Raw genomic sequence first — 27,351 nt, 5'->3', positions numbered from 1 at the left:
CTTGATGTACTACCGTCGCAGGGCTTCGCCTAAGCACCGCTACAATATTATCGAGGACTATGGTGGAAGGGGGCACCGCACACGGCTAAGAATATGATCACGTGGATCAACTTGTGTCTCTAGGGGGTGCCCCTGCCTCCGTATATAAAGGTTCAAGGGAGGGGGGCCGGCCGGCCAGGAGAGGCGCGCCAGGAGGAGTCCTACTCCCTCTGGGAGTAGGACTCCCCCCTTTCCTAGTTGGAATAGGATTCGTGGAGGGGGGGGAAGAGGAGAGAGAGGAGGAAGGGGGGCCGGCCCCCTCTCCTTGTCCAATTCGGACCAAGGGGGGGAGGGGCGCGCGGCCCATCTCTGGCCACCTCTCCTCTCTTCCACTAAGGCCCACTAAGGCCCATATACCTCCCGGGGGGTTCCGGTAACCTCCCGGTACTCCGGTAAAATCCCGATTTCACCCGGAACACTTCCGATATCCAAACATAGGCTTCCAATATATCAATCTTTATGTCTCGACCATTTTGAGACTCCTCGTCATGTCCGTGATCACATCCGGGACTCCGAACAACCTTCGGTACATCAAAATGCATAAACTCATAATATAACTGTCATCGTAACCTTAAGCGTGCGGACCCTACGGGTTCGAGAACAATGTAGACATGACCGAGACACGTCTCCCGGTCAATAACCAATAGCGGAACCTGGATGCTCATATTGGCTCCTACATATTCTACGAAGATCTTTATCGGTCAGACCGCATAACAACATACGTTGTTCCCTTTGTCATCGGTATGTTACTTGCCCGAGATTCGATCGTCGGTATCCAATACCTAGTTCAATCTTGTTACCGGCAAGTCTCTTTACTCGTTCTGTAATACATCATCCCGCAACTAACTCATTAGTTGCAATGCTTGCAAGGCTTAAGTGATGTGCATTACCGAGAGGGCCCAGAGATACCTCTCCGACAATCGGAGTGACAAATTCTAATCTCGAAATACGCCAACCCAACATGTACCTTTGGAGACACCTGTAGAGCTCCTTTATAATCACCCAGTTATGTTGTGACGTTTAGTAGCACACAAAGTGTTCCTCCGGCAAACGGGAGTTGCATAATCTCATAGTCATAGGAACATGTATAAGTCATGAAGAAAGCAATAGCAACATACTAAACGATCGGGTGCTAAGCTAATGGAATGGGTCATGTCAATCAGATCATTCAACTAATGATGTGATCCCGTTAATCAAATAACAACTCTTTGTTCATGGTTAGGAAACATAACCATCTTTGATTAACGAGCTAGTCAAGTAGAGGCATACTAGTGACACTCTGTTTGTCTATGTATTCACACATGTATTATGTTTCTGGTTAATACAATTCTAGCATGAATAATAAACATTTATCATGAAATAAGGAAATAAATAATAACTTTATTATTGCCTCTAGGGCATATTTCCTTCAGTCTCCCACATGCACTAGAGTCAATAATCTAGTTCACATCGCCATGTGATTTAATAGCAATAGTTCACATCACCATGTGATTAACACCCATAGTCCACATCGATATGTGACCAACACCCAAAGGGTTTACTAGAGTCAGTAATCTAGTTCACATTGCTATGTGATTAACACCCAAAGAGTACTAAGGTGTGATCATGTTTTGCTTGTGAGATAATTTTAGTCATCGGGTCTGTTATATTCAGATCCGTAAGTATTTTGCAAATATTTATGTCAACAATGCTCTGCACGGAGCTACTCTAGCTAATTGCTCCCACTTTCAATATGTATCTAGATTGAGACTTAGATTCATCTAGATTAGTGTCAAAACTTGCATCGGCGTAACCCTTTACGACGAACCTTTTTTTTTCACTTCCATAATCGAGAAACATATCCTTATTCCATTAAGGATAATTTTGACCGCTGTCCAGTGATCTACTCCTAGATCACTATTGTACTCCCTTGCCAAACTCAGTGGTAGGGTATACAATAGATCTGGTACACAACATGGCATACTTTATAGAACCTATGACTAAGGCATGGGGAATGACATTCATTCTCTTTCTATCATCTGCCGTGGTCGGGCTTTGAGTCTTACTCAATTTCTCACCTTGTAACATAGGCAAGAAACTCTTTCTTTGACTGTTCCATTTTGAACCACTTCAAAATCTTGTCAAGGTATGTATTTATTGAAAAACCTTATCAAGCGTCTTGATCTATCTCTATAGATCTTGATGCTCAATATGTAAGCAACTTCACCGAGGTCTTTCTTTGAAAAACTCCTTTCAAACACTCCCTTATGCTTTGTAGAATAATTCTACATTATTTCCGATCAACAATATGTCATTCACATATACTTATCAGAAATGTTGTAGTGCTCCCACTCACTTTCTTGTAAATACAGGCTTCACCGCAAGTCTGTATAAAACTATATGCTTTGATCAACTTATCAAAGCGTATATTCCATCTCCGAGATGCTTGCACCAGTCCATAGATGGATCGTTGGAGCTTGCATATTTTGTTAACACCTTTAGGATTGACAAAACCTTCTGGTTGCATCATATACAACTCTTCTTTAAGAAATCCATTAAGGAATGCAGTTTTGTTTATCCATTTGCCAGATTTCATAAAATGCGGCAATTGCTAACATGATTCGGACAGACTTAAGCATATATACGAGTGAGAAAATCTCATCGTAGTCAACACCTTGAACTTGTCGAAAACCTTTTGCGAAAATTCTAGCTTTGTAGATAGTAACACTACTATCAGCGTCCGTCTTCCTCTTGAAGATCCATTTATTTTCTATGGCTTGCCGATCATCGGGCAAATCCATCAAAGTCCATACTTTGTTCTCATACATGGATCATATCTCAGATTTTATGGCCTCAAACCATTTCGCGGAATCTGGGCTCATCATCGCTTCCTCATAGTTCGCAAGTTCGTAATGGTCTAGTAACATGACTTTCAGAACAGGATTACCGTACCACTCTGGTGCGGATCTCACTCTGGTTTACCTACGAGATTCGGTAGTAACTTGATCTGAAGTTACATGATCATCATCATTAGCTTCCTCACTAATTGGTGTAGTAGTCACAAGAACAGATTTCTGTGATGAATTACTTTCCAATAAGGGAGAGTGTACAATTACCTTATCAAGTTTTCTATTTTCCTCCTACTCACTTCTTTCAAGAGAAACTCCTTCTCTAGAAAGTTTCCGAATTTAGCAACAAAAAGTCTTGCCTTCGGATCTTTGATAGAAGGTGTATCCAATAGTTTCCTTTGGATATCCTATGAAGACGCACTTCTTCGATTTAGGTTTGAGCTTATCAAGTTGAAACTTTTTCACATAAGCATTGCAACCTCAAACTTTAAGAAACGACAACTTTGGTTTCTTGCCAAACCACAGTTCAGATTGTGTCGTCTCAACGGACTTAGATGGTGCCCTTTTAAACGTGAATGCAGCTGTCTTTAATGCATAACCCCAAAATGATAGTGGTAAATTGGTAAGAAACATCATAGATTGCACTATATCCAATAAAGTACGGTTATGACGTTCGGACACACCATTATGCTGTGGTGTTCCAGGTGGCATGAGTTTGTGAAACTTTTCCACATTGTTTTAATTGAAGACCAAACTCGTAACTCAAATATTTGTCTCCGCGATCAGATCGTAGAAACTTTATTTTCTTGTCACGATGATTTTCCACTTCACTCTGAAATTCTTTGAACTTTTCAAATGTTTCAGACTTATGTTTCATCAAGTAGATATACCCATATCTGCTCAAATCACCTGTGAAGTTCAGAAAATAACGATACTTGCCGTGAGCCTTAACACTCATCGGACCGCATACATCAGTATGTATTATTTCCAATAAGTCAGTTGCTCGCTCCGGAGAACGGAGTCTTAGTCATCTTGCCCATGAGGCATGGTTCGCAAGCATCAAGTGATTCATAATCAAGTGATAGCAAAATCCCATCAGCATGGAGTTTCTTCATGCGCTTTACACCAATATGACCTAAACGGCAGTGCTACAAATAAGTTGCACTATCATTATTAACTTTGCATCTTTTGGTTTCAATATTATGATTATGTGTATCACTACGATCGAGATCCAACGAACTATTTTCATTGGGTGTGTAACCATATAAGGTTTTATTCATGTAAACAGAACAACAATTTATTCTCTTACTTAAATGAATAACCGTATTACAATAAACATGATCAAATCATATTCATGCTTAACGCAAACACCAAATAACACTTATTCAGGTTCAACACTAATCCCGAAAGTATAGGGAGTGTGCGATGATGATCATATCAATCTTGGAACCACTTCCAACACACATCGTCACTTCACCCTTAACTAGTCTTTGTTTATTCTGCAACTCCCGTTTCGAGTTACTAATCTTAGCAACTGAACTAGTATCAAATACTGAGGGGTTGCTATAAACACTAGTAAAGTACACATCAATAACATGTATATCAAATATACTTATGTTCACTTTGCCATCCTTCTTATCTACCAATCACTTGGGGTAGTTCCGCTTCCAGTGACCAGTCCCTTTGCAGTAGAAACACTTAGTCTCAGGCTTAGGACTAGACTTGGGCTTCTTCACTTGAGCAGCAACTTGCTTGCTGTTCTTCTTGAAGTTCCCCTTCTTCCCTCTGCCCTTTTCTTGAAACTAGTGGTCTTGTCTACCATCAACACTTGATATTTTTCTCGATTTCTACCTTCGTCAATTTCCGCATTATGAAGAGCTTGGGAATCGTTTCCGTTATCCCTTGCATATCATAGTTCATCACGAAGTTCTAGTAACTTGGTGATGGTGACTAGAGAATTCTGTCAATCACTATCTTATCTGGAAGATTAACTCCCACTTGATTCAAGCGATTGTAGTACTCAGACAATCTAGGCACATGCTCACTAGTTAAGCGATTCTCCTCCATCTTTTAGCTATAGAACTTGTTGGAGACTTCATATCTCTCAACTCGGGTATTTGCTTGAAATATTGACTTCAACTCCTGGAACATCTCATATGCTCCATGACGTTCAAAACGTCTTTGAAGTCCCGATTCTAAGCCATTAAGCATGGTGCACTAAACTATCAAGTAGTCATCATATTGAGCTAGCCAAACGTTCATAACGTCTGCATCTGCTCCTGCAATAGGTCCGTCACCTAGCGGTGCATCAAGGACATAATTCTTCTGTGCAGCAATGAGGATAAACCGCGGATCACGGATCCAATCCGCATCATTGCTACTAACATCTTTCAACACAATTTTCTCTAGGAACATATCAAAATAAAGACAGGGAAGCAACAACGTGAGCTTTTGATCTACAACATAATTTGCAAAATACTACCAGGACTAAGTTCATGATAAATTTAAGTTCAATTAATCATATTACTTAAGAACTCCCACTTAGATAGACATCCCTCTAATCCTCTAAGTGATTACGTGATCCAAATCGACTAAACCATAACCGATCATCACGTGAAATGGAGTAGTTTTCAATGGTGAACATCGCTATGTTGATCATATCTACTATATGATCCACGCTTGATCTTTCGATCTCAGTGTTCCGAGGCCATATCTTCATATGCTAGGCTCGTCAAGTTTAACCTGAGTATTCTGCGTGTGCAAAACTAGCTTGCATCCGTTGTAGATGGACGTAGAGCTTATCACACCCGATCATCACGTGGTGTCTGGGCACGACGAACTTTGGCAACGGTGCATACTCAGGGAGAACACTTTTATATTGAAATTTAGTGAGAGATCATCTTATAATGCTACCGTCAATCAAAGCAAGATAAGATGCATAAAAGATAAACATCACATGCAATCAATATAAGTGATATGATATGGCCATCATCATCTTGTGCTTGTGATCTCCATCTCCGAAGCACCGTCGTGATCACCATCGTCACCGGCGCGACACCTTGATCTCCTATCGTAGTATCGTTGTCGTCTCGCCAATCTCATGCTTCCACGACTATCGCTACCGCTTAGTGATAAAGTAAAGCATTACAGCGCGATTGCATTGCATACAATAAAGCGACAACCATATGGCTCCTGCCAGTTGCCGATAACTCGGTTACAAAACATGATCATCTCATACAATAAAATTTAGCATCATGTCTTGACCATATCACATCACAACATGCCCTGCAAAAACAAGTTAGACGTCCTCTACTTTGTTGTTGCATGTTTTACGTGGGTGCTACGGGCTTTAAGCAAGAACCAATCTTACCTACGCATCAAAACCACAACGATAGTTTGTCAAGTTGGTGCTGTTTTAACCTTCGCAAGGACCGGGCATAGCCACACTCGGTTCAACTAAAGTTGGAGAAACTGTCACCCGCAAGCCACCTATGTGCAAAGCACGTCGGGAGAACCGGTCTCGCGTAAGCGTACGCGTAATGTCGGTCCGGGCCGCTTCGTCCAACAATACCGCCGAACCAAAGTATGACATGCTGGTAAGCAGTATGACTTATATCGCCCACAACTCACTTGTGTTCTACTCGTGCATATAACATCAACATATAAAACCTAGGCTCGGATGCCACTGATGGGAACGTAGTAATTTCAAAAAAATTCCTACGCACACGCAAGATCATGGTGATGCATAGCAACGAGAGGGGAGAGTATGATCTACGTACCCTTGTAGATCGACAACGGAAGCGTTTGGTTGATGTAGTCGTACGTCTCCACGGCCCGACCGATCAAGCACCGAAACTACGACACCTCCGAGTTCTAGCACACGTTCAGCTCGATGACGATCCCCGGACTCCGATCCAGCAAAGTGTCGGGGAAGAGTTCCGTCAGCACGACGGCGTGGTGAAGATCTTGATGTACTACCATCGTAGGGCTTCGCCTAAGCACCGCTACAATATTATCGAGGACTATGGTGGAAGGGGGCACCGCACACGGCTAAGAATATGATCACGTGGATCAACTTGTGTCTCTAGGGGGTGCCCCTGCCTCCGTATATAAAGGTTCAAGGGAGGGGGGGGGCCGGCCAGGAGAGGCGCGCCAGGAGGAGTCCTACTCCCTCTGGGAGTAGGACTCCCCCCCTTTCCTAGTTGGAATAGGATTCGTGGAGGGGGGAAAGAGGAGAGAGAGGAGGAAGGGGGACCGGCCCCCTCTCCTTGTCCAATTCAGACCAAGGGGGGGAGGGGCGCGCGGCCCATCTCTGGCCACCTCTCCTCTCTTCCATTAAGGCCCACTAAGGCCCATATACCTCCCGGGGGGTTCCGGTAACCTCCCGGTACTCCGGTAAAATCCCGATTTCACCCGGAACACTTCCGATATCCAAACATAGGCTTCCAATATATCAATCTTTATGTCTCGACCATTTCGAGACTCCTCGTCATGTCCGTGATCACATCCGGGACTCCGAACAACCTTCGGTACATCAAAATGCATAAACTCATAATATAACTGTCATCGTAACCTTAAGTGTGCGGACCCTACGGGTTCGAGAACAATGTAGACATGACCGAGACACGTCTCCGGTCAATAACTAATAGCGGAACCTGGATGCTCATATTGGCTCCTACATATTCTACGAAGATCTTTATCGGTCAGACCGCATAACAACATACGTTGTTCCCTTTGTCATCGGTATGTTACTTGCCCGAGATTCGATCGTCGGTATCCCAATACCTAGTTCAATCTCGTTACCGGCAAGTCTCTTTACTCGTTCTGTAATACATCATTCCCGCAACTAACTCATTAGTTGCAATGCTTGCAAGGCTTAAGTGATGTGCATTACCGAGAGGGCCCAGAGATACCTCTCCGACAATCGGAGTGACAAATTCTAATCTCGAAATACGCCAACCCAACATGTACCTTTGGAGACACCTGTAGAGCTCCTTTATAATCACCCAGTTACGTTGTGACGTTTGGTAGCACACAAAGTGTTCCTCCGGCAAACGGGAGTTGCATAATCTCATAGTCATAGGAACATGTATAAGTCATGAAGAAAGCAATAGCAACATACTAAACGATCGGGTGCTAAGCTAATGGAATGGGTCATGTCAATCAGATCATTCAACTAATGATGTGATCCCGTTAATCAAATAACAACTCTTTGTTCATGGTTAGGAAACATAACCATCTTTGATTAACGAGCTAGTCAAGTAGAGGCATACTAGTGACACTCTGTTTGTCTATGTATTCACACATGTATTATGTTTCCGGTTAATACAATTCTAGCATGAATAATAAACATTTATCATGAAATAAGGAAATAAATAATAACTTTATTATTGCCTCTAGGGCATATTTCCTTCAGGGGCAAGTGTGGATGGAGGCACGCCGAGGGGAGGCGGTGAGGAGCCGGGACGGCGGCACGTCGGGTGGGATGGTGCCGCGGTGGTGGTAGGAAGCGGGCCAGCAGCGCGGCGGTTGTGGCAGGGGGCGAGAGCTCGACGCCGCAAGATCGGAGGAGGTCGGGGATCAGGGAGGAGGTGGTGGACGAGTGGGCTAGGGTGTGGCGTTTTCCTTTTTTTCTCCGCAACTTCGGGAGTTCGGGAGGACCTCCGCGCGCCTATATAGAGCGGACCGTGATCAGAATAGTTATTCTAATATATACCCTAATAATAAAGCACGGATTGACTTTGTCGGGTTCACCGTCACAATATGCCTCTTCCCGTAAATTTACGCTTTCAGTTGAATTTAAAACATATACATGAGGTGATACTAATTCTGGACGCCAAATTCTATTCGGTACAGGGCGCACACCCCTGTACGCTTGGTTTGTCTAGCGGGCCGGCTCATCCGCCTCCCTTCTGCTCTTTTTTTTCTGTTTCTAAAGCGCAAAAAGCGTGGGAGAGCCAAGAATCAAACACACGCCAAGCGAGTTGAAAGTAGAACACGACAACCGCCAGACCACCCACGCTATTGTGTTTACCTACATGTTTTTATCCTTTTTTATCTTTCTTCTGTTTTTTTCTTTCCTTTTTCAAATTTGAGAAAGTTTTTTCTTCAAGTTTTTTTCTGTAAAATTGATGATTTTTTTCAAACTCGATGAACTTTTTTCAAATTCAATGCCCTTTTTTCAAATTTGATGAACTTTTTCAAATTTGGTGAACTGTTTTTCAAATCCGATGAACTTTTTCAAACTGGATGAACTTTTCTCAAGTTTGATGAACTTTTTTTAAAATTGATGAAGTTTTCTTCAAATTCGATGACTTTTCTTCAAAAGCGTTGAACTTTTTTCAACATAGATGAACCTTTTTCGTATTCGATGAACTTTCTTCGTATTCGATGAACTTTTTTCAAATTCGATGAACTTTTTTCGAAATCGATGAACTTTTTTCGTATTCAATAAACTTTTTTCTTAATTCATATTTTTTCCGTGTTATTTTTTCATATTTATGAAAAACTTACGAGCATATTCCCTCCATTTTTTGCCCTGAAAAGTAGCTCATCAGAAAAAAAATGAAGAGCAGGCAACGCAACTTGATTGATCGAGCGAGCGAGTGATGCGTGGGAGCAAGGACCGAAGGCAGAGTGGGCCGGCCCATAAAGGAAGCTCGCGTGGGCGCCCGAACTCCTTACGGGCGCTGAAGGCGCCGGCGAGGAGCTCTCCGAGGCGACGTGCATAGAACGTTGGTGGGTCTGCGTTATTGGGCGTGTAAAAACTTAAATATGTATCCCGCCCGGTTCCGTCACGCGGCCCATAACAGATGCAGATTCCTGATCTGACCAAACATGTCTCCTGCTCAAGATCGATATAAAAAGCCAGCCCCTCGCAACCGGGCCTGGCACAACACGCGATGTACGCCGGCGCTCGCACAACCGCCCAAGTAGGCGCCATGATTTGGGCGACGAAGTTGGCCGCGACTGGCGCCACCGGGTGCGCACCGCTCGTGCTCTAGGCCGTGCCGTTCAAGGCGCTGCTGCTGGGCATGGGCTTCTTCTACCTCAGTCACCCCAGGTTCCGCGGCGACATACCCTCCGTCGGCTTCAACTTCTTCTACCGCCTGTCGTCGCTCTCCGACTGGGTGCTCTAGCTAGGATCGATCGATCGTTGTTTCTCTTTGAGGTTTTACCGTTGTTGTACTGTGATCCACTGCTGCTTGGTGGGATCGTTTTTCGAGATCGCCGTGTCACGAGGTTCTGCAACCCACGAGACGAGGCCGCACGGATCATGGACTGCGGCAGTGGGGCTGTCTATGGCACGGACCGGCAGTTCCAGGGGCGTGCAGTGACTGCTCCCCTCTGTCTCCATGTCTACCTGCTTCGTTGAGGGAGATGACGAGCCTGAGCGAAGGCACTCAATCATTGTGTATATTCAGATTAGCAAGAAGCCAACAACAGGAGATTGTATAAGTCTAAACGGCTGCCTGCTACTCAAGCTCATCCCCTGCCTCTTCGCTCCTCCACCATGGGGCAATCAATCACTCAAAACTCACAGGTACATCTTATTCTGATCTATCCTATGCATGCGTGCGTGTGGGTGAGGAGCTGCCCTTTTCTGACTTGCATGACAAGTTCTGCAGCTGCATATGATTTCTTCAGGACCATCAGCATGGATGTTCAGGTATGGATTTCTTTCTGGCCATCCACACTTACGCCAATATATATGCGTGCAGATAACAATTATATTAAGATGTGTCTGTGTGTCATCATACAATTCTACCACTACATTGGACGAGGATGAGATGATTGGGCTAAAGGCTTGGCACCATATTTATTACTCCCTCCGTTCGGAATTACTTGTCGCAGAAATGGATGTATCATTGCATTTTCTTCCTGCCTGGTCTGCTGAATATAGGAAGTATGTGTACTTTCTATACTATGAGCATACATTTTCTTAATCAAATATGTATCATTGCATTTTCAGCCATGCATGTGAAGGCTTAGGAAGACACAACATAAATAGTTCAGTTTTGTTGTTGTTCAATTCTATTTAACAGATGCAGACCCACACATAAATTTAAATTTTTTACTGACACTTTTCTACAGAGAATGCTTTCCATTAATATTTCTCCTTGATAATTTATTTACCCCTTGGCATCCATCCACCTGATAGAATCTGATAAATTGATCTTGACTACCAATCTGTCTAATGTAATCGATGAAGGACATGGCATTAGCAGGAGTCAACATACTTTGCGAACGGCGAGCAAAACCCTATATTTTTCAAATATATTTTTTTGCGCCACAGTTGCTCAGTGAATCATCAGTTTTGTTTCAATATGGTTACAACCAGCCATCAAAGCAGAAGATAGGTGGATTGTTGAAAAAGATTAGTGGTCTGCGATTTACTTTTGGAGATGAGGACATTTGTGTGAGCATCTTCAACCTGCTCTTTTTATCAGCTCACGATGCATGGTTTATGTCTGTCTGATTACTCAACTTGCGGCGTTACATTAGGATTAAACAAATAACAGAAAGTTAAATACTCAGAGGTCGACTCTACCATGAAATTTTAACCTCTTACTGCAAATGTGATAAAATTTGTACTGCATTACATGCATAAAAATAGAGCCACCATGTGAACCATGTAGTTTTTTTTTCTAAAGACTACTTTTATTGTTTTTCTTATTTCCACCACTACTTTGAATATTTTGATGTAATGAATAATACGTGTCTTGATTCCAGACTTTCTGACTCAGTGGTAACAGCTAATCAAAGTTCTGGTAGCTTAAAAATAATTTTATATTATTTTTCAATTTAACTAAAAAAATTGCTAGCATAAAGGCATGGCAAATTTGGCTTGCTTTGTACTATAACAATTTTGTAGGCATCAATTTAGATGTGTTCTGTTCTGGTAGGAGGGTGTAGGGATAATTTTTTTTGTTGCCAGGCACATGATGGGATTGCTAAAGGTGTGTGGTAGAGTGTGACGATCAGGCTCATTACCTGAGATTGATCGTGTTCGTCATGAATAAAAGGACAACATGACCACGATGGCAAAGAGAGTGGTAAAACTGATGGGTCGCTTGGAACATGCGATGATTTGTTTTTTCCCGTTGCAAAGCATAGGCATATGAGAGTGAGAACATGCATAGGGTTGCTTCCTACTGGTACAAAACTATTTTCTTTCTACATGTACTATGTTGATTCTTCAGAGATCTCGTCTTCATGAGACTAGTGAAGGGTGTATACATTAGGAAGAAGGGGAGATGAGGTGAGTTTTTGAAGTTCATCATCCAATCCAAATATCACAAAAGGTGAGCATTACTATTCAAAGGGTTGACTAATTAATTAACCTATTAATCTATTTTTACAGGAATTAACAAGATAGTATATGGGCTGAATAATTTTGAACTAGCTACTATTTTTAAATGGAGTGCCATGTTCAAATAGAGGAAATAAAGTTGTGGTGGGTTTTGAGCCATGCTTCAGGATAGGGGTGTATCATATTAATTTTTCCTGTTGCAACACACAGGCTTTTTTGCTAGTATATATATATATATATATATATATTATTCTGTTTCACGTAAGAAAATATTATTATATTACTATTGTTGAACTGGCGAATTCGAGGGGTCGAACTCATGCTCTCATTTTTGTCGAACTGATCGTCTTCTTTATGAACTGATGCTCTCAGTTTGGACCTGTGTGACTGGACTCATGGCGTTTTCATACCCGCAGCACAGTCGCCACAGCCACCGCCGCCGTGGAGGAGCTCGAGCTGCTCGCCCTGAGGGCCTTCGTGGGCGCCGACTCCAGAGCGCGTGCCGCCGTGGCGCGAGCAGGTGACGGTCCGCGGGATGGTGGCGGACCAGACCGACCTCTCCCTCTCCCTCTCCCTGGTTCCTACCGCCACGCCGGCGCTCAACAAGGACGACTACCTTGCCATCTGCCTCGCCGCGCTCGCCGCCACCGGCAAGGAGCAGCAGGCGAGCGCGTGGAACCCGTCCCCCGCGCCGGCTCAGGAGCTGCGGTTCAGCTGCGCGGTCTGCGGGGAGGCGTTCACGTCATACCAGGCGCTCGACAGGCACAAGTCCAGCCACCGCAAGCCTCTGCCCACCGGAGAGCGCCGCATCACCGCGCGGGCGTCCGCAGGTGGTGGGTCGGAGACGAGCACGGCGGCGTCCTGGGGCGGGAGCAGCGGCGGCCCGCATCAGTGCACCGTCTGCGGGCGGGGCTTCACGACCGGGCAGGCGCTCGGAGGGCACAAGCGCTGCCACTACTGGGACGGCACCTTCGTGTCCATGACCATGTCCGTCTCCGTGTCGGCGTCCTCCGCTGTGCTGAGGAACTTCGACCTGAACCTGCTGCCGATGCCGGAGAATGCAGGGGTTTTGTTTCAGTTAAATTGAAGACCGAGGAGGAGGAGGTGCAGAGCCCTCTGCCCACCAAGAAGCTAAGGCTTTTGCTGTAAAAGAAGGAGAGATGACCAATGGTCAACAGCCCCTTGATTGATTTGTTCATTTGTTGAATACGATTTAGGTATCACCATGATTTGTTGATTTTTTGTATTTATAAGGACACAAAGAAATTAAAACTATGGGCTTAATTCCATTTTCATGCTCCAGCGCCCTTCTCTGATCTCTCCAGGTCCATGGTGAGCCGCGCTTCCCGATTTTCCTAGGTCGCTGCTGTACTGTCAGAAGAACTGAAACTTTGGCATTGCTCGCAAGACCATAGCACCAGGGTTGCGGTCACTAACGGAACCTAGCTAGTCTGCATTTTATTTTTGTTCTTGATGAGAAAGATATTTACAATTGATTTCGTAGTCGCAATCGGTCTTCAATTTAACTGACGATTTGGTGGTGAAATTAAACACTTTCAGGTACTGATCATCGACTACAAGCTAATCTACCCAAGTGGCACTGCCACTGCGTCCTCATAAACGGATTCCACACACCTCAAGGAGATAAGAATGCAAGGTCTGACCCTTTTTATTTTTCCTTTCCTTTGCGCGAAAAGCACATCTTCTTATTCCCAGCTACGATTAATCAAATCGTGTTTTAACTGTGTAAAAAAATGCTTTAGAAATGGATGGCCCGGACTGATTCCGAATTTCTTTCAACCTTTACCACAACAGGCAGCAGGTCTGTGGGATTCCTCAAGTACTTTGGGATCAGCTTCTTCTGGAGCTTCTTCCAATGGTTCTACACCGACGGCAACGTCTGCGGCTTCCTCCAGTTTCCCAACTTCGGGCTAAAAGCCTGGAAGTAAACGTAATGCCTATATGACTTCTTTTTTCTCTCGCTGAACAATTTTTAAGTTTCGGTGGTTGAAAAATGAAAATGCATGAGAGAGTTCACCGTTTTAAATCCTCGATGATTCCGTGGCCAGATTTTTCTTCAGCTTCAGCCTGATGTATGTGGCGACGAGATGATCTGCTCGCACCTCATCAACCTCTCCCTCCTCTTCGGCGCCGTCCTCTCCTGGGGCGTAATGTGGCCGCTCATGAGCAAGTAGGAGGGGAAGTGGTACTCAACCAAGGCGTCTGCCAGCAGCATGACAGGCCTTTCAACGGTTTACGATATCATCGTTCCCGAACTTGCATCGTTTGTATCGTTGAACTGAATGACATTTTTTATAAAAGAAAAATGCTTTGTTTCTTTTTAACTCACATTTCTTGCAATGATGTTCTGGACTTATTTTGTTTTACGACTTGAACTTTTACCAACTTGAATTATCGTGTATGGATGAGCACTTGAACTTATAGAAGTGAAATTTTTTGGTTTAAATTTCATAATTGTACCATTTTTTGTACATGCAAGCATACAAAAAATTCGCAGGAGCAACACAGTATACCCCGATACGTCGTTGGACTGATGCTCTGGGAATTTTAGAACTGATGAAAAAAATATCCTTATACAGAATTTTAGAGCTCTAGGGATCTGCGCTTGTAGTAGGCGAAAGGATCGACCTGGATGTTCAGGGAATTGGGAGACGCCGCGGGACACCGTTGAGGCAGCCATGGCGAATTTGACACAGTTGTTGTAGTCGGAGCCCAGAGCCTTCAGGTATGGGTTCATCCACTCTCAAACACATACTGCAACTAACGAAAAGGGTGGTATTTCTTAAATACAGAAATATAACAATAAGTTAAGTGACAGCAAGTTCAAAAAAAATCAGAAAATGAAAACTGAATTGTTGGGCTTACTTCATGCAATAAATTGCACCATAGTGTCTTGTCTGGACGTACACGACTGAGCCGGCGGGCAGCACGTCAAGCCACACGGACAGAAAAGTGGTGCGGAATGATTCGGTTACAGGCCTGCTACCGATTCAAGTCATACACATCCGCAGCCCGGCAATGGGCTTCCAATATTCATCTTTTTTGAGATGCTACCTTTGATTTTTTATGCATCCTGCAAAAAGAAAATGGACCAAAATTTCAAAGAAGAACTGAAAGAGATGAATATAATTCAGTAGAGATGGATGCGACAAATGATGAGCATCTCGCTGGCCATGAACATAATTCACTTTTTTAACTGCCTGAGTAAACAACCCGCCAACTTATAGCAATTGATCACTTGAACTTATAGGAAATAGAAAAAAGAACTAAGCTTGCATCATCAAAATCTACAGTTTTTTCTTAAGTGATTCATATGTAAAACTTAGGTCAATTGGTGTGACGCACTCAGTTGAACTAGTGTAATATATGTAGTCGAACGGATGTTATTTATTTGTAGTTGAACAAATTGGAGACCTAGCAACGCGACAACATTTTCATTCTATGGTGTCTCGCACATGGTTTGCTAGAACAAGTTGAACTGAAAATATTATTCATTTTGAACTTTGAAAGAAGCTACAACTTCTGTTTCCCAAATGTTGAGCGGGTTTGTACCGAGCATTGTTTCATCATTGTTCGGAAATGATAATACGAATTAAGCCCTGTGTGGGATTGTACTGAGCATTCTTGTCATAGTGTCATGATCTCCTAACTTATGTTGTTTTGTTCTGCAAGCTTTTTAAAAATTTCTTGGTGAATAACCCCGGTTCTTATCCTTTGTTAAATTTTTTGTCCTCTGTTTTTTTCAACATTTTTTTTGCAACGATGTTCTGGATCTCTCATTTTACGAGTTGAACTTTTTACCATTTTGAATTTCTGTGGGGTTCTTTTTGTTTGCCACAGGTGTACTGCCACTAGTGGAGATTCCATCAAATCGTGAATCAGCCAAATTCGGATAACCCTAGTTTCTGTTCAATTATTGTTCTCCAAACAACCAGCACACGTAGCTAGGGCTAACCCACACACCCATGACCACTATGGCAGATTAAATATAATGACATAAAAGTGTGTAACAAAACCAGAATTGAACTGAACAAGAATTTTAAATTGAACTGGAATAAAATATAGGAACTGAACCGAGTGTATTTTCAGATTTCAAGCATCAAGACATTTTATATATGTTTTTTTGCGGTAGAACATGTACAAATTTTTATGCCAAGTAACTTCAAACAAAACAGAAGGAGCTTCATTTACAAGAATAGAACATAACATATGCTAGTTTCGATCCATACTAGGTTTTATAAAATGCTTATTAAGGCATGACACACAACACCTGTTGTGCTATAGGAAGAACACGTAAACCAAGGGGAAATTGTACATATAATCGTTAAGTAGGTTAACTGATAAGCACACAAAACATGTACTGAAAAAGAACACAACATCCTTAGTGTTGCATCGGCCTCCTATGGCTGAGATGAACGGTTTGTGGTGGCAGAGGTGAACCGCCTGATTGCTGCGTCATCGCACTGCCTCGTGTGGCGGAGGTGAACGGCTTGTGGTGGTAAGGGTGAACGGCTTGAGCGCTGCATCGTCGAACGACCTCGGGGTGGAGGTAATGAACGGCCTGAGCCATGAAGGTTCAAGCAGGGCCACGAAGACCACCAGGTTCAGAGACAATGACAAGGTCTTGAGAGGCTGTGTGGGACTAATATTCCAGTGTCAGAATCAGTTCAGTAGCTGCTCACCGCACACACCTACTCAACTGCCTCATGCCTCCGTCCTGCTGCTCACCAGTACACTTGCTGCCTACTCATTGTCGTTGGACGTACCCTGCACACACACAACAACCACCAATTAGCACGCACGCACACACAACCTGACACACACCGCGTCATCTACACACCCAAGACTCCATCTTCACCACCCTTTTTGGACTGATAATGTAGCAACACAGAAAACAATTCTATAGGTGTCATCACTATCATCCTCGCTGCCGCACAGGTAAACGCCATCTCCCAACGCATTGTTGCTGTTGTTAGGCTTGGGCATCGTCGCCGTTACCCAGGAGATGGAGCACGGAGCCTGCGTGGTCATTCACAGCCACCCAGCCGTTACGCAGGTCCTGAATGCCCTCTGCTCTAGTCCGGGGCCGTTCACAGCCACCACGCCCAGTCCGTTCAGGCTGCCAACCGAGGCAGTTTAACGAAATGACTGACCAATACTATACAGAGCCATCTTGAAAATCGGTACAAACTACACTGCTGCAAATCGGTATCGACTAGTACTTTGTAAGTTGTACTGATCAGTACTGCTACTTTGTTGTACCGATGAGCACTAGTACTGATATAGCTAAAACAGAGAAATTTTCATCTAGTGGACTTTTAACATTATATTAGAAAAACCGAGCTACAAAATAAACAACTAGATTATAATAGAAGCATTGGCTTATATAAGAAACGATGAGCTATGAAATAAACAACCAGATGTGAATTTGTTTCAAGCCAGGTTTGCTATTTTTGAATTTGATGCATGTTGCACTATAGAACTGCTACTGGTTTGCATGTTGGACTTGAGTACTTTTAAATTGTTTGCATAGTTTACTCCCGAAATCTCCACCACAAAAGAACACATCTGCATTACCAATCGCATATAGCAAAACTGAACTTCCTGCATCTACTGTTGTTTTTACAGAGTGGACTTATGTTTTCTTATGTACTTGAACTGAGATAACTGATGTTGTTTTGCAAGGTGGACTTTGACACTTTAAATTTTTTGCATAGTTTATTTCAAACAACCTCAAACAACACATCTTTATTATAAAATTGGTTAACCAAGTGACAATACGGTACTCATTCTCAAGCATAACCACAAGCAATTGTTTGTGCTATATGAATATGGAAACACAAAGGAAATCAGACTCACCATTGGAAAGTAGATGTACTGAAAAGCATACAAAAGATGAACTTGTGCATCTTGTTTTTGCGGCAACCTACAAAAATGGTGGGGAGACGCCGCCTCACACCCCGCGTGCCACCATTTCTCAATGTGCGATGTAGGGTTATGCCTGCGGCAGCACGCTGTGGGGAAGCAGGGCGGCGCGCGAGATGGAGGCGGTGCTACGGGGAGGTGGCCAGACGCGCTGGAAGGACAATCTTCTGACCTTTTGCCATAGTAAATTGCAGACAACTACAACTATGAATTTTGCCTCGGTACCTACAATTTACAACAGATATATCAGAGAAAAGACTTAACCAAAATTGAAATAATTACAAAGTAATTAAACAAAGAGCAACCAAGATAGATATAGGATAGAAGATAGAACACCATCGACATGCCGTTTCCCTTCAGCTATGGCCGAACCTGTCTTCTGAATCTCAACTTTTTATGTCTTAGTTGTGAAATAGAACGACATTGCAAATTATGTACTGCTAGTGGCACTGACAAATGCAAACGATGACACACCAATAACATGGAAAGAAAGGAGCCATGAGTCAAGGGGATCATACCACTGTACGACTAAGAAATTGAAGAACTATAGAACTTAGAACTATGAATGCAAGTCAGAACTCAGAGCTATCCACTCAAATAAAGTGGTTGCCCATCATGAAAGTAGATGGGATGACTTCTTTTCATGACATAATTTCAGCATGAACCAGAACATGCATGAATTCCAAACAGCAACTACACACCACGTGACTGAACAAGTCTGCATTTTTTCTTACTATGGAGACTACACATACATTTATATTCATGTATGGAAATCTAAAGCATCGACAGGTATGGGAGCAGAAGGCAACTGCTCCATGCGGCGCTTCTGCCTGATGCGGAGCTGCAGCAGGGTGCCGTACTCGAAGTTTCTACACCCATTCTCGCTGCAATTTTTGTAGTCAGTGTAGTTACAGTAGTCGCTTACAACTCAAGGCTAGCGTCGGCAAGCACCGAAAATGTGATTTTTGGGGGATTGATGAGCTTTTGCTGGCCTTCATAAAACTGGGACAGAAGAAATGCTATCTTACCGAGTGTTGTGCGCAGATCCTGCAATTGTTGTCTACTTGTAGATGGATCAGCATGCAGGCACTACGTAATAAGAATTTGAACAGAAACTATAACAAGGATTTGGACTGATCTAAATTTGTCAATTGAACTGAACTGAAAAATGAATTTAGTATTTTAGTAATTGAACTGCTTGTCTTTTTTATGCGCACTGAAGAACTGCTGCAGGGCACACAGAAAATATACCAGATAAGCTTTAAAACCCTCCACCCCGCTTCTGTCGCTGACGGCCAGCAGGGCCACCACGGCGAGGAGGGCGGCCCAGATTCCTAGCTTGTGGACCGAGCGGTTGGGCGGCGGCGACGCTGCCGTGGGGCCTCGGGGAAAGGGGGAGCGGCCGGACCTCGAGGAGAAAGGCGGACGGAGCGCGGGACGAAGGCGACCGGACCACAGGAGCAAGGCGGCTAGGACCGAGGAGTGCGAGGTGTTGGTTTTGATCAGACAGCTTAAACAGGCCCGTTAGATCTATTAGTCTAACAAAAAAAAAGATGAAGGGATAATGATAAGTGAAAGGGTCCACGTACCAACGTACGTGAGTCTCGATCAGAACTAACGCGCCATGATCGGGGGCGCCCAAAAACCAGGTTCTGGGTCCCCTGTCGCCAGCGCCATATTAAAAGGGATACGGGAGAGAGCTGGCCACCTGCGAGATCACAATTCACGTAAGGTTTACTCTCCTCCCGATATTCTCTCACCCCATCCGATCAGGAGGAGTGCTGCAGCGACGGGAAGACCTAAGCCTGCCGCCGCTGCTGTCCCCGGGCAGTGCCAGTGGCGCCCTGAAGGAATCAGGACGTCGAGGAGAACCTCTACTTCGACTACATCACCCCTGCATCAAGCCTGCACTAAGCAGGCGATCATGTCCACTGCCGTGACATGTAATGATCCCCTAAACCCTTCTATGTTCATGTTTTTAGGTGATCTAGATGCAATCAGTTCCTGCTAATGGCATCTCAGAGATGCATAATTTATCCAACAATGGTATCAGTCGCCAACCTTGATTGCAATAGATCCCTTTATTGTTGATCAGTAGATCACTGCTATGTTTAGATCAATGTCAAGTTTAGGGTTCATGATCAAGATTGAAAGTTTTAGCCCCTGGTTAGCCCAAATATGCATGCTACTGTCTTGCTGCCCCCTGTACATCATCATGTTGTTTTCTAATTGCTAAGGATTAAGTACTGTTATCTTTTGGTCAGTCAATTTTTTAATTAATCTAAGTTAAGATCTAATGCTCACTTTCATGTTAAGTTGATTAAAATTGATCATGCTTAAGTACTGTTTTCATATGCATTAGCAAAATAATAGGCAGAGGGATACACGCAAGTCTACAGTAGCAACCCCTCATGATGAAGAAGCCTAGAATTAATCCCCAATTCGTAAGAACCCTAATTCTGCAATTATGACTGTTTTTCCCCCAAATCAAGCACTGATGTACACGAATTGGAGAAGGAATGAGGAGAATCCTCACCTAATGCGCCACGTAGCCGCCTCTTCCCTTCGGGGCCCGCACTGCGTCCACCGCGGTGCGAGGGCAGAGACGTCGTGACGCCGCCGTCCTCAGGACGACGCACGGGAAGAACTCGGCAGCCGCCGCTGCTCTAATGGACGTGCCTCTGTGTGGCCGACGCCACGCAGGTCGCCGTCGCCTTTCATGTCGCGGTGGCCGGCGCCCATCCTCCTCCTTGATGCGCCATGTACACGGACGCTAGCAGCCACGCTCAACGAAGGAGCATGCCGGACATCGTCCACGGCATGCTGCTTCGGCGAGCGCAGCCGCCGTGCCGCCATGGCCGGCGCGCCTTTCGGGCCGTCGTCGAACGTCGTCGCCCCGCCGGTGAGTGGGAATCGGGAGGAGGGTTAGAAATGGATAGGGTTTGACCTAGCCGCAGGTTTTGCTCGGGTTTGGGGCGATCCGAGCCGTCGGCTCGATCCGACGACTCAGAGCATCGCGCGGCTCCCTGCTGGGCCGGCGGGCGCTAATGGACCGATTCTGGCTGTGGGCTGCGGCCCAGGTTATGTCAGTCCAGCGAAAACACAAAAAAAACTTCTTCTGGGCTGGGCCGTTTTACGTGTAGCTGTGGGGTCTTTCGGGCTAAAATCACTGTCGCGATTTTCTATTTTTACAGTGCGTTTAAGTTAATAGTTATTATGTTTTTGCATTGTTAAAAAAATAGAAAATGCCTAAAACTAAAATGAACACATTATTATTCTAGATAAAATTGAACCAACGAGATATTTTATTCAGGATTTATTATGTGTTTTGCATGATGAATTTTTAGACATCAAAAATAATGATATTTTCTTTTATGTTGATGTTTAAATTCAGAATGAAATGACTCTAATTTTAATTCGGACCAACGTTGTTTTATTATTATGAGTCATCCCCTATGATATTTTAATTCCATGTTTTTTCTGTCCAACGGTGTTTTGACATGGAGTTGAAATTAAATACTTGGCATGTTTGTTTATTTACCAGCGTAAATTTATAATCATGCAAGTTTACTTATGAATTTTTATGATGATTTCAGCTTCCGCTCCATTTCGGTCCGACACGATCGAACCACTTACGGGGAGTAACTTCCCTCGTTGGAAGTCCCAAGTCGAATTATGTTTGGGTTGTAATGAATTTGACTATGCCTTGAGGGAAGAAAAACCTGTGGCACCTGTGGCAGGTGTTACAGGGTATACAGAACTAAAGAAAGACTATGATGTTAAGATGGAAAAGTGGAACAAGTCCAACCATATTGCGCTTCTCATCATGAAAGCGACAATATCGCCGGACATTTCTGAAGCATTCCCTAAGAAAGACACTGCTAAAGAATTCCTCGCTGAAATGGAGGAGCAATTTAAAGGCTCCGACAAAGTGTATGCTCATGAGCTTTTTGCTAAACTTCTTCAGAAATACACTATTGACGGAAACGTTAGGCAACACATATTGAGGGTGGTAAATGCTTACACCAAACTTAAGGCTTTGGAGTGTTCTTTAAGTGAAGCCCTTCTTGTCATAATTATTCTTGAGTCTCTCCCAGAAGAGTTTGAACAATTTAAGGTCAACTATAACTCTCTAAAGGGAAAATGGCCACTCTCTGAGATGACCGCAAGGATCGTCCAGGAGGAAGAAAGGATCATGAGGCAGAAGAAAGACCATGTTTTTCATGTTGGCTCTAACAAGAGAAAGCATGACGGGCAAGGTTTTCCCAAGCCTCAGAAAAAGCAAGTCAAGAAAGAAGGCACTAAGCCATTCAACCCTAAGGCATTCAAGGGTAAAGAAGCCGGCAGTTCTTCTTCTGCTCCTAGCAGCTCCACTGCTGGAGAAAATGCTTGTAACTTCTGCAAAGAGGAGGGACACTATCAAAGGGACTGCCCAGGCTTTCTAAAATGGATGAACAAAAGAGGTATTGATGAAATTACTTTTGTAGATGAATCTTTTTATGTCGATTTTTCTATAAAGTCATGGTGGATTGATTCAGGGGCAACCACTCACGTTGCTAACTCTATGCAGGGATTCGATACGATCCAAACTATAGGAGGAGGAACAAGAAAGCTTAAGGTTGCGAACGGAGTTGAGGCCGATGTTGAAGTTGTGGGATCTCTCACGTTGGAGCTACACACTGGCCACACTCTTAGATTGAATAATGTTGTTTATGTGCCTACCTTAAGTAGAAATTTGATTTCAGTTTCTCGTTTAGATGATGATATGTATGAGTGCCATTTTGGCAAGAAACAATTTGCTTTGATCAAATGTAATAAGAATGTAGGCATCGGTGTTAGACGAGGCCAACTATACATGTTATCTCTTAATAATGATTCAGTTATGCATGTGAGTGATGAAATTAATGTTGAGAAGAAATGGAAAGGAGTTAGTAATTCTTCGAAATTGTGGCATTGTCGTTTGGGCCACATTTTGAGGGGGAGAATGGAATGCTTAGTTAAAAATGAAATACTCCTCCCATTAGACTTCTCAGATGCAGACAAATGTGTCGACTGCATTAAAGGAAAATTCGCAAAAACAATTAAGAAAGGAGCAGTAAGAGCCACAGGGGTTTTAGAATTAATTCACACCGACATATGTGTACCCCTTAATGTTAAGTCTGTAGATGGTTTTGATTCATTCATTACATTCACAGACGACTTTTCCCGCTATGGATATATTTATCCCATACGTGACCGATCGGAAGCTTTGGAGAAATTCAAAGTCTATAAAGCGGAGGTTGAAAATCAACTGAACGCGAAAATCAAAGTTGTATGGTCTGATCGTGGGGGAGAGTATTATGGTAGGCATGCTCCTTATGGGCAGATTCCTGGACCTTTTGCCAAGTTCTTATCTGAAAATGGAATCATTGCTCAATACTCAATGCCTGTGAACCACAACAAAATGGTGTGGCCGAGTGTCGCAACCGCACCCTTATGGATATGGTGCGAAGCACGCTTAGTCACTCGAAATTACCAATAAGCCTTTGGATAGAGGACATTAAAGACAGCTGCACACATACTAAATCTTGCTCCAACTAAGTCAGCATCGAACACACCTTACGAGATGTGGGCGGGAAAGAAACCGAGCTTGAATTACTTACGAGTGTGGGGTTGCCCTGCTGAAGCTAAAGTTTTTAATCCACAACTTAAGAAATTGGATCCAAAAACAGTTAGTTGTTTCTTCGTTGGATACCCTCATAGGGGAAAGGGATATCGTTTTTATTGTCCAAGTCATACCACCAAGTTTGTGGAGACTAGACAAGCGGTATTTTTTGAGGATAATAAGGTCACTAAGTTAAGGGAGATCGATCTTGAGGAGAAGCGGGTTTGTGCACCATCCCCGATTATCCAAGAGATTGTTTTTCCAATACGAAGAAATGTGACAACTGATGATCCTGAATCTCATGGTTCAGTTTCTCAGTCAAATGGTGATCCGGAGACTAATAATGAAAATCCAGACACAAATGAGGACCACCAGGAAAATAATGATTCACAAAATGATGATGTACCACCACCACCTCCTCCTGTGGGTAGACCACGGCGTGAGAGGAAGAAAGCCATATCAGACGACTATATCACTTTCATGATTGAGGATATGAATGATCTGGGAAAGGTGGAGGATCCAACCTCTTATAAGGAGGCCATTAAAAGCGAAAATTCGTCCAAATGGTTGGTTGCCATGGAAGACGAGTTGAAATCTATGGGCTCAAACGACGTATGGGACTTAGTAGAAGTTCCCGATGGAGCTAAGAAAGTAGGCTGCAAGTGTGTCTACAAAACCAAGTATGATTCCAAAGGGAATGTCGAACGGTTCAAAGCAAGGCTAGTGGCAAAAGGGTATACACAGAGAGAAGGCATTGATTATAAGAAAACCTTCTCTCCTATGTCAACCAAGGATTCTTTCGGAATCACAATGGCATTAGTAGCTCATTACGACCTAGAACTACACCAAATGGATGTTAAAACGGCATTTCTAAATGGTGACTTAAAAGAAAACGTTTACATGGCTCAGCCAGAAGGCTTTGTTGTGGAAGGGAAGGAACATTTGGCATGTCGTCTAAAGAAATCGATTTATGGCTTGAAGCAAGCTTCAAGAGAGTGGTACCTCAAGTTTGATACAATTATCAAAACTTTTGGTTTCACCGAAAATGTTGTGGACAACTGCATATACGTTAAGTTTAAAGGCAGTAGGTTCACATTTTTAGTCCTATACGTTGATGACATATTGTTGGCATGTAGCGATAAGGATATGCTGCATGAGACCAAGAATTTTCTGTCATCTAGTTTTGATATGAAAGATCTTGGTGAAGTTTCGTATGTCCTCGGCATCGAGATTCATCGAGATAGGTCCAGAGGAACGTTAGGACTATCTCAAAAGGCATACTTTGAGAGAGTACTGAAAAAATTCGATATGCATAAGTGCTCACCCTCACCTGCTCCTATAGTTAAGGGCGATAAGTTTGGGACATTTCAATGTCCGAGGAACCAATGTGAAACTGATCAGATGAAGTCGGTTCCTTATGCTTCAGCTGTCGGAAGCATCATGTATGCTCAAGTGTGTACACGCCCAGATTTATGTTTTGTAACCGGGATGCTTGGCAGATACCAATCAAATCCAGGACCGGACCACTGGAAGGCCGCAAAGAAAGTCTTGCGTTATATGCAAGGAACTAAGGATTTCATGCTTACATATAAAAGAACTGATAACCTAGAAATTGTTGGTTATTCAGACTCTGATTTTGCCGGGTGTGTGGATAGTAAGAGATCCACGTCAAGTTATATATTCACACTCGCGGGAGGAGCTATATCGTGGAAAAGCTCCAAACAAACTTTAACTGCTGGATCTACGATGCAAGCAGAATTTGTAGCATGTTATGAGGCCACCGGGCAGGCTGTATGGTTAAAGAATTTTATTCCCGGACTTAAAGTGGTTGACAGCATATCTAAACCAATTTTATTATATTGCGATAATGAACCCGCAGTTTTCTATACGAGTAACAACAGGTCAAGTGATGCTGCCAGACACATTGACATAAAGTATCGTGTTGTGAAAGATAGAATCCAGGATCAAACAGTTGATGTTAAACACATAAGAACGAAGCATATGCTTGCGGATCCGCTAACAAAAGGCTTACCACCCAGTATTTTTCATGAGCATGTTGCCGGCATGGGACTACTGGAAGCCTTATGATTCTGGAATAAGAGGACCATTAAAATAAACCACTCCCCAATTAGCAAAATGTTTTCCATTTCGAAATAGGCGGGTTTGCTATAAGTGTTGAGGTTCTATAGCGTTTCGAGCTGTAGTAACACCTCACTTTGGTACATCATTCCTATGTAGAATGGGCGAATGAAGTTAAGCCTAACGATCAAGGGGGAGAATGTTGGTTTTGATCTGACGGCTTAAACAGGCCCGTTAGATCTATTAGTCTAACAGAAAAAAAAAGATGAAGGGATAACGATAAGTGAAGGGGTCCACGTACCAACATACGTGAGCCTCGATCAGAACTAACGCGCCCTGATCGGGGGCGCCCAAAAACCAACTCAGGTTTTGGGTCCCCTGTCGCCAGCGCCATATTAAAAGGGATACGGGAGAGAGCTGGCCACCTGCGAGATCACAATTCACGTAAGGTTTACTCTCCTCCCGATATTCTCTCACCCCATCCGATCAGGGGGAGTGCTGCAGCGATGGGAAGACCTAAGCCTACCGCCGTCGCTGTCCCCGGGCAGTGCCGGTGGCGCCCTGAAGGAATCAGGACGTCGAGGTGAACCTCTACTTCGACTACATCACCCCCTGCATCAAGCCTGCACCAAGCAGGCGATCATGTCCACTGCCGTGACATGTAATGATCCCCTAAACCCTTCTCTGTTCATGCTTTTAGGTGATCTAGATGCAATCAGTTCCTGCTAATGGCATCCCAGAGATGCATAATTTATCCAACACGAGGAGGCCGGAGCGCGGGGAGGGAGGAGGCTGGAGCGCGGGGAGGGAGGAGGCCAGAGCCGGGGAGAGAGGAGGCCGGAGCTCGGGAGAGGGAGGAGGACGGAGCGCGGGGAGAGAGGAGGCCGGATCTCGGGAGAGGGAGGAGGACGGAGCTCGGGAGAGGGAGGAGGCCGGAGCGTGGGAAGGGAGAGGGCCGGAGCGTGGGAAGGGAGAGGGCCGGAGCACCGGGGGAGAGAGGGGCGGAGTGCTGGGAGAGAGAGGGCCGGAGCGCTAGGAGAGAGAAGGCCGGAGCGCGGGAGAGAGAAGGCCAGAGCGCTGGGAGAGAGAAGGCCGGAGCGCTAGGAGAGAGAAGGCCGTTGCTGCAGGCCGGAGCACGGGGAGAAGGCGGCGACCGAAGCGAAGGGAGAGGGTGTCGGCGTGTGATTGAGGGAGGCGACGGGGTTCGCGACGGAGGCGCGTGGGTAGGGTGGGGCGATCGGACGGCGGCGGCAGTGTGTGGGTAGGGTGGGGCGGATGGCCGGCCGGCGGCAGCGCGTGGGTAGGAGGCGGGTCGGGGAGTTTTGTGGTCTGCGCGTCGCGACCTTATAGGGACCGATGGTAACAGAATATTATTTTGTTACTGGTAACAGAATAGCCCTGTCCTATATGTATATATATACATATATATATATATATACAAAGAGAGAGAGCCGGTCTATTCTGCTAATATTAGCACAATAGTTACTCTGCTAACACTTACG

The 27,351-nt window shown here is 44.2% G+C and overlaps 1 long non-coding RNA gene and 1 pseudogene across 7 annotated transcripts; one reads left to right on the top strand and one right to left on the bottom strand.

Annotated features, from left to right (window-relative positions):
- Nucleotides 1–12,551: 12,551 nt before the first annotated feature.
- LOC125537446 lies at nt 12,552–14,525 on the top strand (annotated as a pseudogene).
- Nucleotides 14,526–14,652: 127 nt separating this feature from the next.
- LOC125537447 lies at nt 14,653–21,051 on the bottom strand. Of its 7 annotated transcripts, none has more exons than XR_007295911.1 (5): nt 20,663–21,051; nt 19,155–19,834; nt 18,061–18,351; nt 15,067–16,968; nt 14,653–14,961 (listed from the first exon to the last, which is right to left on the bottom strand). It is a non-coding gene; the product is annotated as an uncharacterized LOC125537447 (long non-coding RNA). The 7 variants fall into 7 exon arrangements; XR_007295909.1 differs by having other exon boundaries at nt 18,061–19,215; nt 19,378–19,834; XR_007295912.1 differs by having other exon boundaries at nt 19,378–19,834.
- Nucleotides 21,052–27,351: the final 6,300 nt, after the last annotated feature.

This window comes from Triticum urartu, chromosome 2 (assembly GCF_003073215.2).
Source record: "Triticum urartu cultivar G1812 chromosome 2, Tu2.1, whole genome shotgun sequence".
NCBI lineage: Eukaryota > Viridiplantae > Streptophyta > Magnoliopsida > Poales > Poaceae > Triticum > Triticum urartu.
The sequence above is the reverse complement of the archived record's forward strand: the minus strand, read 5'-3'. Positions and strand labels throughout refer to the sequence as shown.